Source organism: Spermophilus citellus (genome assembly GCF_964194105.1).
Source record: "Spermophilus citellus genome assembly, chromosome: 10".
NCBI lineage: Eukaryota > Metazoa > Chordata > Mammalia > Rodentia > Sciuridae > Spermophilus > Spermophilus citellus.
In genome coordinates this window covers 1,259,438-1,271,887 of record NC_138197.1, presented here as the reverse complement: position 1 = coordinate 1,271,887, position 12,450 = coordinate 1,259,438, and the positions used below count along the sequence as shown (strand labels likewise).

The 12,450-nt window shown below is 38.8% G+C and overlaps 1 pseudogene across 1 annotated transcript; it reads left to right on the top strand.

Annotated features, from left to right (window-relative positions):
* Nucleotides 1-1,122: 1,122 nt before the first annotated feature.
* LOC308658609 (protein FAM107B-like) lies at nucleotides 1,123-11,931 on the top strand (annotated as a pseudogene). Its single transcript has 4 exons — nucleotides 1,123-1,150; nucleotides 3,599-3,782; nucleotides 10,972-11,122; nucleotides 11,815-11,931. The product of its transcript is annotated as a protein FAM107B-like (transcript).
* The last annotated feature ends 519 nt before the right edge of the window (nucleotides 11,932-12,450 follow it).

The window sequence follows — 12,450 nt, the reverse complement described above, 5'->3', positions numbered from 1 at the left end:
TATTCATTGTAAAATGGGGAATTGAAGTTCAAAGAAGGTAAGCTGTGTCTAAGATTTCAAATCAGTTTTATTTCTCCTTCATTGAGCAGATCCTAGTTTTCTTTCATTGACTTGATATTTTTTGAAAAGTTACTTTACAGATCAGTGACTTGGCCAGTAGAGTATGACAAGAAAGTCTTTGTGCTTATTTCTAGGAGATGTTTCATGTAGTAATACTACCTTGCAAAGTGCTTTCACTTCCAGACTTCTGGATTACTTGATGCTCTGTGCAGAACGCTGTGCCTGGCCTACCAGCCCTTTCAGCACTGTACTTAGTTAATATCCCAGGCAGCTCAGGGGTTCCCTCTACTGGTAGTTAACCCATGACTTTGTTATTTTATTGAAGTAACACACTGAATAAATACAATAATTAAAAAAAAGAAGAAGAAGAAACGTGTAACCAGAGTGGTCTTTGTAGTGAAAGGGATGGTAAGATTTATGTTCCAACCCTGAATCACAAGATGATAATCAATGAGTACCAGGAAAAGAGAACAAAGAACATTCCATTGTTGTTAGAGGCTGGATAGTTTAATTGCTGGAAGAGCTGGTATTTATCTGGATTTGAAAAGACAGAGAGATTTGGCTTTGTAGAGATCCAGGAATGGAGCAGAAAGAGGGTGATCATGCATGCTGGAGGGAACAGAACTTACAGAGGAATGCTGGGAGAGTGAGGGGAAAGGGAATCAAGGGAAACTAAATCTAAAAAGTGAAGTAAAAAAAAATCAGTATGTTTATCACCCACACTGCAGCCATTCTGTGCTGAACCTCTTCTGGAGGATTGTGCTAGCAGCACCCTGATTCTTTACCTGCCTTCCCTCAGTCTATTCCAAACCCAACCACTGTAGCAGTGACCTTCGAGGCAGTCTTCTGTTGATTTGGTGTCATGGAGATTATCTGTGGGTTAGAGCTGAGAAATAGGTACTTTTATGGAACCTTGTAGCCACCTTTGTCTACTGATTAACTAGAATGAAATTGCTGTTGACTCTTTAGACCACTGACTGTGTAGAGGTGTGCGTGGTGCAGTTGAGGTTTAAGGCAAGGAGCATGGTGACTATGGACTGCATATTGGTCAGGCTGGCTGTGATGAGTTCCCTGACTCACCATGAACAAGGTTTGTAATTCTCTACTTGGTTAAGTTTGCAGGCATTCTAGGGTAGTCTCTAAGGAATGTTTGGGGTAACTTGTCACATATTCCTCATCCTTCAGTAATTTTGAGTCTTGATATACAGTGATATAAATATTTAAAGTTCTTCTTTAATTGACTTCCTCTTTGGATTCTTATTTGCTTTATTTTCAAGTTGTTGGTATAAAAATATAAAACATTACAGTTTGCAGGAGAGACAGGTTTTAAGATGATAGAACATTGATTTTAGTTTTAGCTTTATGCTGCTGGCAATATAAGTGGACACAGGATTTAAATTTTATTTCCCCATTTTATTGTCTGTTAAGTTAATGTTCTAGTTCTTTTATTTGTAAGGTCATTGCCAAAATCAAATGTGGTTTTGTACCTGCATATGCTGTATCCAAAGCTCTCTGTAATTGCTGGTTGCCACTTTGTATAGTTTCTAGTCAGATGTGTTAAGAGTCCAGTAGTGTCTGGGGAAACTTCAGGGATTTGTGGAGATTCCATTGGTGTCTTCGAAACTCAGGCCCTGCTTTGATTTTTTTAGTGGCTACTGCTGCCTGTGCTTTTTTTATTTTTAGTTGCAAACATGTCTTTGCTCTCTTCTAGTGTCTCCCACCCTCACATGTGCTGGAGGCCAAGGATGTACAACCTGCCTCCCCTTGTTCACTCTGCTCCCATCTTTTTTATGTCACACCCTTCTTAACTGTGTGCTTGTGGGCCACCTCAATGACACTGACTTGCATTTAGGAGATCATCCGTGGAGGAGGTCCTTTTTAGTACAGATTTCATTTAGTTTAACATTTATTCAGTGCCTTGTATCAGGCATTTGGTTGGCCCGGGTATCTAAAATTCTAGGGAAGAAATTCTTCTTGCCCTGGCAGAGAAGGACAGAAACCTGTGGTTAACCTGTGTCAGAATGCATTTTGTGACAGAAATACACATACACTGCTGTTGGTACTAGTGGGGAAGGTGGCAGTGTTGTGTGTGAACTGTTTGGATATGCCTCCTCCTGCCATGCCTTCCTCTATTCTCTAATCATTCTTCTATCTAGGGGAGTGGAACTAGCCAGGCAGTAAGTAATTGTGTACCATGGACTTTGTAGTGAAGGTCACCATCAGCTAGTCTGTGTAAAGAGGCCTGGTATCTGATTTTCAGTTTGGAAGTTGAAGTCACCACACCCGAACAGGAGAGCATAAATTGCATTGTAATTGTCATGAAATACTGGCCAGGTTTGTTTTGCAGGCAGGGGAGCAGTTATGGGATCCATACCGAGTTGAGTCTTGGGGTCCACAGTGACCTGATGCCAGCCTTGGCCCCTATCTGCATCCTGTTGCTCAGCCAATCCTGTTCACCTCCACCCAGCCCCCACTAGGGTTTTTTGTGTCTCACAAAATGGGACTGGTATTCATAGGGCACCCACTATGTGTCATGCACCACCCTAGGGAGCTGCAGGGAGAGTAGGAAAGAGAGGTCCAAATGCCCTATTCCTTAGGAACTCCTCTTACTGAGGAGGAAACATATACTTGAGTAATGGAATAGACAACTCCAGAGAGACCAAGAATCAGGACCAGAGGAGGCTGAGGCCTGAAAGGTTAAGGGACTCTGTCCAGGCACTTTAGAAAATTGTTCCTTCTGTGAAACCCCAGTGAATCCATTTCCCTCCCTGCCCAAAAAGGCTCTTGCTGCAAGGTCTCCTCCCTCCTCCCTACTGTCTGCTTTCCTCTGGTCCAGCCCTGGGGATAGAGCAGTGGAATGAAAACAGGTCACCCTTACCCTCAGGAACTCATGCCCTGTACATTCAGTCATAAATAAGTAAATTTGGTAGCATAGCTCACTTGGGGAAGTACTGGGGTTGTACTTTGGCTTTCAGCAGGGCTCTCAGGAATTCAGGCCCCTCTGAGCAGGTGCCACTGGAAGACAGAGCTGAAAGGATCTGGGCTGGATGAAGCCCACATGGCTCAAGTGAAGAGAGGAGGAGATGTGACCAGGAGCATCACAGGTCAAATTAGACTGCTCTGGAAGTTTCTGACCTTGATGCAGAGTCAGGACTTGTGAGTTTCCAGTGCAGATTCATTTGCTGAGACTGAAGTGACCTGGTGCCCAATGCTTGTTGTAAGATTGCTATTGTGACATGGTAGCAGGAAGCATCCTGTGTAACCACAGCACAAATATGAAAGACAGTGACTAGAGTCAAGACACCACACTCCTCTGCCCCATAGTCTCAGGCATCACTGAAGAAAACCACTCTGTTCCTCACTCCTGTGCTCCCCAGTTACCTTCAAAACACATGGGATGATTTGCCGGTGATGTCCCTGATGTGGACCTGGGAGGGTACCATGTCTAGTGTGCTGGACAGGGCACAGCCAGGTTTCTGCTTTGAGAGAGAAGTCTTGGCAGAAAAGCCTGCAAGTAAGTCTTCTTTTTCTCTTTCAGATGGCCTTCTTGAGGATACCAGCCCCAAGGACTCATATCTAATCTCAAGAAACATCATGGCTGAGCCAGACTTCATGGAAGATGGCAATCCATAACTCATTAGGCCCCAGAAATTGATCAATCCTGTCAAAACATCCCGGATCCATCAAGGTCTTCACAGAGAACTCCTTACGAATCTAAAAAGCTACCATAGTTTCTGGAGCATGGCTTCTTTACGGGGATTTTAAGGTAACCAGATTTATCAATGATTGTTTTTTCAGAGGCTTTGAGGAGTTTTTATTTCTTGACAATTCTCAAGGCTTACCTTCTCTCACCTTCAAGCCTGGTCATCCCTCCCTGAAGTGAAGCCCCTGTTACAGCTCAGTTTTTGTTCCTTCTAAAATGCACAGACATTCTTAAATTTGGGTGCAAAGGGCTGGGCAAAGACATAAGAGAGGGAACCAAGTAAAAGAGAAATATGTTATTTCTTAAATTTGAAATCTCTGAATTTCCCCCTTGCTTTGGGGGAAGTATTAGAATCAAATGTAAATCCTGCGTGCATTAGCAATCGGTAAGTGGCAGGGAGAAGTCTCTAGAGCCTTATTAGAGTGAATAGATTAGAGTGTTTCTTCCTTATGTTTTTGTTTGTTTGTTTTTAAGTTGAATTTTAAATAATTATCAATATTTTTATTAACTTTTTAGAAGGGAGCAGAATATATACAAATTTGTATTTTTACTATGTTTATCTCTACAGATTGCCTTAAATTCTATTTTTATTTCCATCCTTGTTGTGTTATCCTGAGAAATTTAAAAATTTTTAAATTTAAATTATATTTTTAAATTTTAAATTAAAAAAAATCAAACACAAGTGTTCGGAGCATTTTCACGGCAGTTCACTCCTGCCTACCAGAACTAATGACTCCTGTTCCCAGATGTCTTTCTAGATATCTTTCTCCTCCTGGATATGGTATTGTGACTCCCTCATTTTTGTCTCTGGCATGTGCTATGTAGCTATTAGATTAAAGTTTATTAAATTGAACATAAGCTTGATCATTTTTAGTAAGTGCTTACCTTCTGCCTGTCTTTGCTGCACAATCAAAATGGAAAATATGAATTTAGTACTCTCATGCCCAGAGCAAAACATGACTATATACATTTCTAAATAAACCACAGAATTTGGAAGCAGGCCTGCCTGGGAAATTTTGTCTGTATTTTATTGGAAGATCATCAGGTTAGTGGGCTTCAAAACAGAGTAGCATTTTGTCACCTACTGGTTTTCTGATCTGAAGTTGGAGCTTAGTTGAACTCTTAATAAATATTGTAGCTCAAATTATTTTGTTTTATTTTCATTGCAAGTCTATAGAAAGGCTCCAAGTCAGAATAAAGGAAAAGTAAACCTAATTTTGTAATATAGATCTTCTCTGGATTAGAGGCTGCAAATTACTCTGTAAAAAATATACTTAGTGGGGCTGGCGTTGTGACTCGGTGGTAGAGTGCTTGCCTAGCATGTGTGAGTCCCTGGTTCAATTCTCAGCAGCACAAAAAGGAATCAAATAAAAGCTATAAAAATATATAATTAGTAGTGTGATACACATCACTGCAGAACATATGGATTTAAGCAGTTGAGTCTTTCTAAATTTTCTAGAAAATGGACCTCCTTTATGTCTGCCTTTGACCCATTCTTCTTTTCCCTGTTTACATAGCTGAGTCTTTAGCAGGCCCAGTGCAACTAATTTGGAAGAATGATGACTTTTGCTGAAGCACTGAGGTGTAGCGAGGACATTTGAGATCAGAGGTCATGAATCCTGAGTGTTCACCATTTAACTTGATGTACCTTATGATCTTGACCAAGAAACCCCCCTTGATATTTTTTTTCACCTATAATGTGGGGAATAATAATATATTTCTTTAAAAATTAAATAGTAGCATGTATTACAATGCCTATTAAAATATATGGCATATAAATTGTCAGCTAGTCCAATCCATCTTCTCCCCATGTGGCATGGGAGAAGAAATTCCTATTTCTTTTTCCCCTTTTCTTTGAAAGATTCCAATCTGATGGAATGTATTTAAGAAAAAAAAGGGCATATTTCAAAGTCAAAAAAGATGAATATATCTTGTCATATGTTGAAGGTATAAACAGATTTTTTTAAGATAAAATATTTGTTTAGTAGCATCTTTTTAAGAAACATAGTCAGTTTTAGGGTGAAAACTTCTCAAGCTCAGAAGAAAACTTTCCTTTTATGTTTCTTCCATATCATGAACCCTTTGGAGACTGTGGGGTTTTTATTTCTATTTTAGTACCAAATAATAGGAAGCATCATATCAATAATTACTACCAGGCTTGATTACTGGTTTGTACTAATGAAAACCTGTTTCCTTTTCTACAATTTATAAAGGGCCTCCCTTTATTTTATCTTACACAGTGATCTTTCCAATAAACCAGCATGTTACCTTGTGATTGTCCCACTTTGACACATTAGAGAAAATTGTTTCTTGTTGAGGATTCTCTCAAGATCATGCACTAGAAGTAAGCATGGGATTTAGGACAGTTTCTAGAGATAAGTATAGTAATTATATAAACTAGAGAAAGGATTGAGTAAATGAAAAGACCAGGGAATGAGATCAGCAAAAACCAAACTTTACCTGTAGCATTGACCTTGGCTTGCATAACTAAAAATTTTGCTCAAAGCTCTGCAGCAGTTAGTTTAATTTTTTTTTTACAATTTACTTTTAGGGATTATAAGATAAAAACAGATACTGCTTAGTAGAATAAGTATTCAGAGATCTTATAGCTCTGGACCTGTGCTTCCCTATTTTATCATCTTTTTAGATTTGGCTCAATTTCCAGTAGCAGTCTTTAAATTTCCACCTGGTAACAGTCTGCTTCTAGGTCTGATGGTTATGACCTTTTGTCAGGTTCTTGGGTTCCATAGGCCTTTATCAGTAGTACAAAAGGCAGTATTCAGAAGGCATTATAAAGCTTTATATTTTTAGTAGTTGAAATGTCAGTATTGGAAACATCTTTTAAAAAATAAGAATGACACAATGGAATATGATTCAGTGTTAAAAGAGAATAAAATCATGGCATTTGCAGGTAAATAGATGGAGTTAGAGAATATAATGCTAAGTGAAGTAAGCCAATCCCAAAAAACCAAATGTCAAATGTTTTCTCTGATGTAAGGAGGCTGATTCATTATGGGGATTGAGGGGGGAGCATGGGAAGAAAAGATGAACTCTAGTTATGGCAAAGGGGAGGGAGAGGCAGAGAGGAGATGTGGGAGTAAAAAAGGCAGTGGAATGAGATGGACTTCATTACTCTAAGTACGTTTATGAAGACATAAATGGTGTGACTCTATATTGTGTACAACCAGAAATATGAAAAATTGTTCTTTGTATGTGTAAGATGAATTGAATTGCATTCTGCTGCCATAACAAATTAGACTAATTTAAAAAAAAAAGAAAAAAAATAAGATGATTTCTAACACATTAAGAGATTCAGTTTTCTATAGAGTAATTTTTGGACAAATAAACCAGTTAAGTTGAGCATGTCCCTAATGGTTCTTTGTCTTGTACATTTCTAAGTGAGTGGTTTCTAGCTCCCTGAGTTTTCAGCTGAACTTTAGAAATGCTTTACCAGACAAATAATTCCTCAATGAATACTTTGGTGCTGTACAGCATAGAAAAAGATAGGGGAGGTTGTAGCAATAATAGAGAAAAAGTATTTATACTTGAATCCAGGCAGGTGAAAATGGCTAAACCAAGAATGTAGATGAGGCAGGCCAAACCAGACAATTCCAAGATTCACCATCACCCTGAAATCCAAATGCAGCCATCCCTTTCAACAAAAAACAAAAACCTAATAGACCCGGAGCAGTTTGGCTTGGGGGGTCAGGCATGTGTGCTCTCTGATAGTTTGCTCCCCAGCTTCCTGCTCTGGCTGGTGATGAGGAGTTGACTTCATTCATAGCTTGCAAGCAAGCTTGGGTTGAGATGAAGATGCAGTGTATATGGGCTTTTCCAGTTTGCCTCTCAATATTTAGTGTGTTTTGTTGATGTGAAGAAGAGTGAGGAAGAGAACCCTGTGTTTGTACAGGTGTGGGAAGTGTGGGGGAACACAGACCAAACTGTTAGTAACAGGTATCTCTGGGTGCAGGAATGGGTAGGGCCTGATGGGAGCAGGCACTACCTTATATACTTCTCAGGGACACCACTGTGTAGAATATAGTGCAGATGGTCCTCCGGTGATTTGTTTAATGGGGCAAGTTTGGGTTGTGTTTTTACTTTTTTTTTAATGGATCTGGATAAACTGCCTGACTTTTTGGCAAAGACTCAAACTGCACCTATTAAGTTCACAATTTTTAAACTAGGCTTTGCCTACTGAGATAGTCACAGCTAGCTCCATGACCAGGAAGCAGACTTGAGAATTCCTTGATCTTGGGTAGTATGAAGTCACTAGCTCTTGACTCCCTGTCAGTCATGAAGAGATTGAAAGTACTTGTTATGTGTATGTCAGAATTGATTGAAGAGAATCAAGTGTTCTTATGCAAGGGGTGATGCTATTTACAAAATTTGGAGGTGCTCATTTCTGCCCCTCCACAGTCTCTGCATTCTGATCCACTTAGAGAAACAGACAGGCATTGCTTAATGTCTCCCATTTGACACAGAAAGTTAAGTGACCCACTATGATAAAATATTAACTGAAGGTCTATGACTACTTCTTGAGTGTTACAAGTGCAGAATTTTTATCAGATGAGCACCACTTTCCTGAATTGTCTGTTACTAAATATTTTATCTTATTGTCACCATCATATAAAATCTTTGAGCAGAAAATGAAGACTATAGAATAGTTAAACCCATTTATAAGCTGCAATGGAAAATCAGCTTAAAATGTCATATATCAAAGTTCTTTCAGTGAGTTTTGCAGAAGAATGTAACAATAATTTAATTGAATTTTGCTGGTGGAATACAGCAAAAGAAAAATCTTTGAAATCTAAATTATTCAGATAACTAAATTCTTAATCCTAAAATTTAATTCTCTTAATTTTGTCTATAGTGTAAAATCAAGACTTTCTATTAGTCATGAAACTAAGAAGCTTTTTAGTCTTTTTTCAGATTATTTTAAGAAAGGTTTTCCAGTGATTAATGACTCTTTTAACTGAACAGCAAGAGTGCTCAAAAGCAACCTTTAATGTGCTGATAAAAGATTTGTTTTCTAGAATATTCTGTCTCTATTTTCATACCTCTGTTCAGTCTTGATAACTGTGAGACAAACTATAATTAAATCAGAAACATGACCTGTTTCTTGTTTCTTTGGAAATTTGACCAAATTAATTTTTTAATTAAGAGTTCTGCTAATATTTGAAATTTGAGAAAGTAGGACATATACTATTTTGTCTTTTTGTCCTTATCATCAAAGACAGTTCATACTGATCTTTACTCTGTAAACAACTACATTGAAAATTTTTATTGAGATTTTTTTAAAAAGGAAGTAGGAAAGTTGCCAGAATTTTTTAAAATTCTGGATTACTGAGGAAGTGTAATATTGAAGATTCGTTTATAGATGTGTTTGTGTGACTTTGACAGCAGCTAAGAAAGATATGCTCTTGATTTACTTATAACCAGAACACTTATTCTGGGAACTTCTACTTGATTTACAAGTTGTTCAACTGACTCCTAAGTAAGTTGATTGGAGTAGTTCAAAGAACAACTGCCTGGGCTGATGTCCTGTCCTCCAGATCAGCAGTGAGCAGCAGGGGCATGCAGTGGTGGGCAGGTGTAGTGCCTTTGTGAGCCCAGGCTGAGTCTACAGTCATCCCAGTGTGAACCCCTCTTAAGTCATGTGTAATTATACCTGTGCAGCATGAGTGTGGACACCAGCCATTATTGACTCTGTATGGTCTGAAATCATCAGTGTGTTTCCTGTTCTATGGTTTATTTTGTTTTTATTTTAAATGCTCTTAATAAATTTTAACATCAAGTTGAGGTTGCTGATGAGCTAGTAGAGTCAGGTCAAGCTAAATAACTAGGGGAGACAAAAAGGAAGAAGTATGTGGTCTTGTCCGGCATCCTGGAAAGCCCGGCTGGAGAAAATCCCAAGGAAATGGCAAAATACATTATTATAGTCAGCTACTTCACCACTGTGACTAAAAGACCCAGCCAGAACAAATATAGAGGAGGAAAGGTGTATTTAGGGGCTCACCATTTCAGAGGTCTCAGTCCCTAGTGGCTGGCTGCATTCCTCAGGGCACAAGGTGAGACAGGACATCATGTCAGAAGAGTGTGACAAAGGGAAGAAGCTCACGTTATGATCAGGCAGCAGAGAGAGACTCCATTCACCAGATACAAAATATATACCCCAACACCATGCCCCTACTGTTGCACCTCCTCCAGCCATACCCTCCCAGCCTTCAGCTCCCACTCAGTCAATCCCTGTCAGGGAATTAATTCACTGATTGGGTTAAAGAGCTCTCTCACAACTCAATCATTTCTTTTCTGAATCTTCTTGCACTGTGTCACACGTGAGCTGTGGGGGACACCTCACATCCAAACCATAATAGACATAGAGACAAGGTGACTCTAAGCTGACATCAAACATAGACAGGAGTCCTACTTAAGAAAGTGTCAATGGGTCTCTCCTTTGACTTGGCTCAAACATATCAGATGGGGGGTTGCTAGTGTATAGCCTATTTTGGTTTTATTTCTCCCCATTTAAAGTAATGGCCACCTAATTTATCTCTCAGAAGAGTAGAGTTTCCTTGAAGCCTGAATTTCATGCATTATAAATAAACCATGTATCTGAGGTGGTCTAGGCACAAAGAACAGTAGACTGACAGGAGATGATTGATTTCTGTGCCTGGCCATGACCCTTGGAAATGATATAATCTTGGTCACAGAGACTGTTGTTTCTTTTGGGGATCTAAAAATGGAGAATAGGAAGAGGTTTCTAGGGTAGGAAAAAGATTTGTGGAAACCTGTCCCTGAGTTGCATTAATGCATGAGGTCAGAGGCTATGCCTCAAGAATCCTCCCCAGTGGAGACTCCTCAGGTCCTAGGCATTTACCTCTCTGTGGTGGGTACATATCATACCCATTGCATGAGGGTACTTCACCTATCCCCATCTCCATCACCCTGCTTTGTATAGTCTAATGTCTTGCACATAGTAGGTGCTCAATATATTTTTATTGAATAAGGATTTTACAAATTCTTTGGAAGATATTCTTGTCCTTTCTTTGATGATGGTGAGTTTCTGAGCACCCCCATTAACTTAGCTTTGGAGTAGGTATCAGAGGTGTCTGATTCTTCAGACCTCTTTTCTGTGGCTGATACCTGCAATTACATTTTTATTCATTATGAACATTTCTCATTTTCATTAATTCTTTTTTTTTTTGCAGGGGTCTTGCCCCTCATAATAAACCAGAATTGCAGAAGGTGATGGAAAAGAGAAAACGAGACCAAGTAATCAAACAGAAAGAAGAAGAAGCACAAAAGAAGAAATCTGACCTGAAAATAGAACTTTTAAAATGGCAGCAGAAGTTGAAGCAGGTAATAGTGACTGGGGGAAAGCATTCTTTCTTATTTCTAAGAAATAGGGATGTTGGAGCAAGCAGAATCTCCCAGATATATCAGATATAAACATTGGTGGCTTGAAAGAAAAGAAAGAAAATGTCAGCAGATGGCATATATTACACTCGAGGCAGAGACAGAAATTCTATCGAAGACCTAAAAGAAATGCTCAAAGAAAGGCAAATCAGAGAAATATCACTGAATAAACAGAGTACTGGAGTAATTTAATGCAGCTCAGCCTCACTTGGACTCCAGGGCAACTGTGTGTTCTCGGGATTTTGTTTTCTTGGCTTTGACTTTTTCATTCCTGTCTTCTCTTGCTGTCATTGGTAGTAATAACCAGTTGGGTGCTGCCTCTGCAGAATCAGTCCTTCCTCCCTCTCTCCCTCCCTTGCTTTCCTTCTTTCTTTCTATTGGGGGACTAAGAGAGAATTTCTTTTTTTTTATATTCTATGTATCTTTTATTTCATCAAAACTTCTTGAAATTAAGTTCCAGTGTGTACATTTAGCCAAGTCTCCATTCCAATATTATCCCAGTACAATTCCAGTTATATGACATTTTTAATGCCTAAAAACAAATCATTAAAATGAATAAATTTTATTAGCCATATTGCTATGTGAAAAAGCCTCTCAGTTTGTAAATAATTTTCCTGGTTTTGAATTTCATTTAGCTTGAACTTGAGAAGCAGAAATTGCAAGAAGAGCAAGAAAATGCCCCGGAGATTGTGAAGGTGAAATGCAATCTCAGGAGAACAGACCAAGAGGTGGCCCAAGCCCAACAGTCCTAGGCGGAGGCTGTCTGGAGACCTGGTGTGTCCTGCCATCACCACAAGAGCTGTGTCTAGTTGCCTCCTCTGTATTTGTCTCAGGGCCAGAGCCCCTGGAGAGAATTATAGCCAGCCAAGAATTTTGACTATGTCAAGGATTTGATTTGATTTTACTACAGTCTGGATGGATAAATTATCTATGAAAATTGTAGTTACCATTCGCCAAATGAAGAACATTGACCAGCACGTAAGTTGGAATAATGGACCTGTGTTCAGAGACTTAAAGCAAAAAAAAAAAAACAAAAAAGAAAGAGGACACTGGAAAAAAAATCTTGAGAGCTGCACTAATTGCTTTTTCTTCCAATCTGAGTTCAGTGGAGCAAATATTATTTTCTTTGAAGAGCTAAAGAAAATGTGTTTATTTCTTCTTTTGGTTATCTATAAGATAATTTAGATTACATAGAAGTGCATTTAATCAGTTACATCCAATATTTGTAAATTCTACTTTGAGGATTCAAAATTTTCCTGTTTAATTTATAC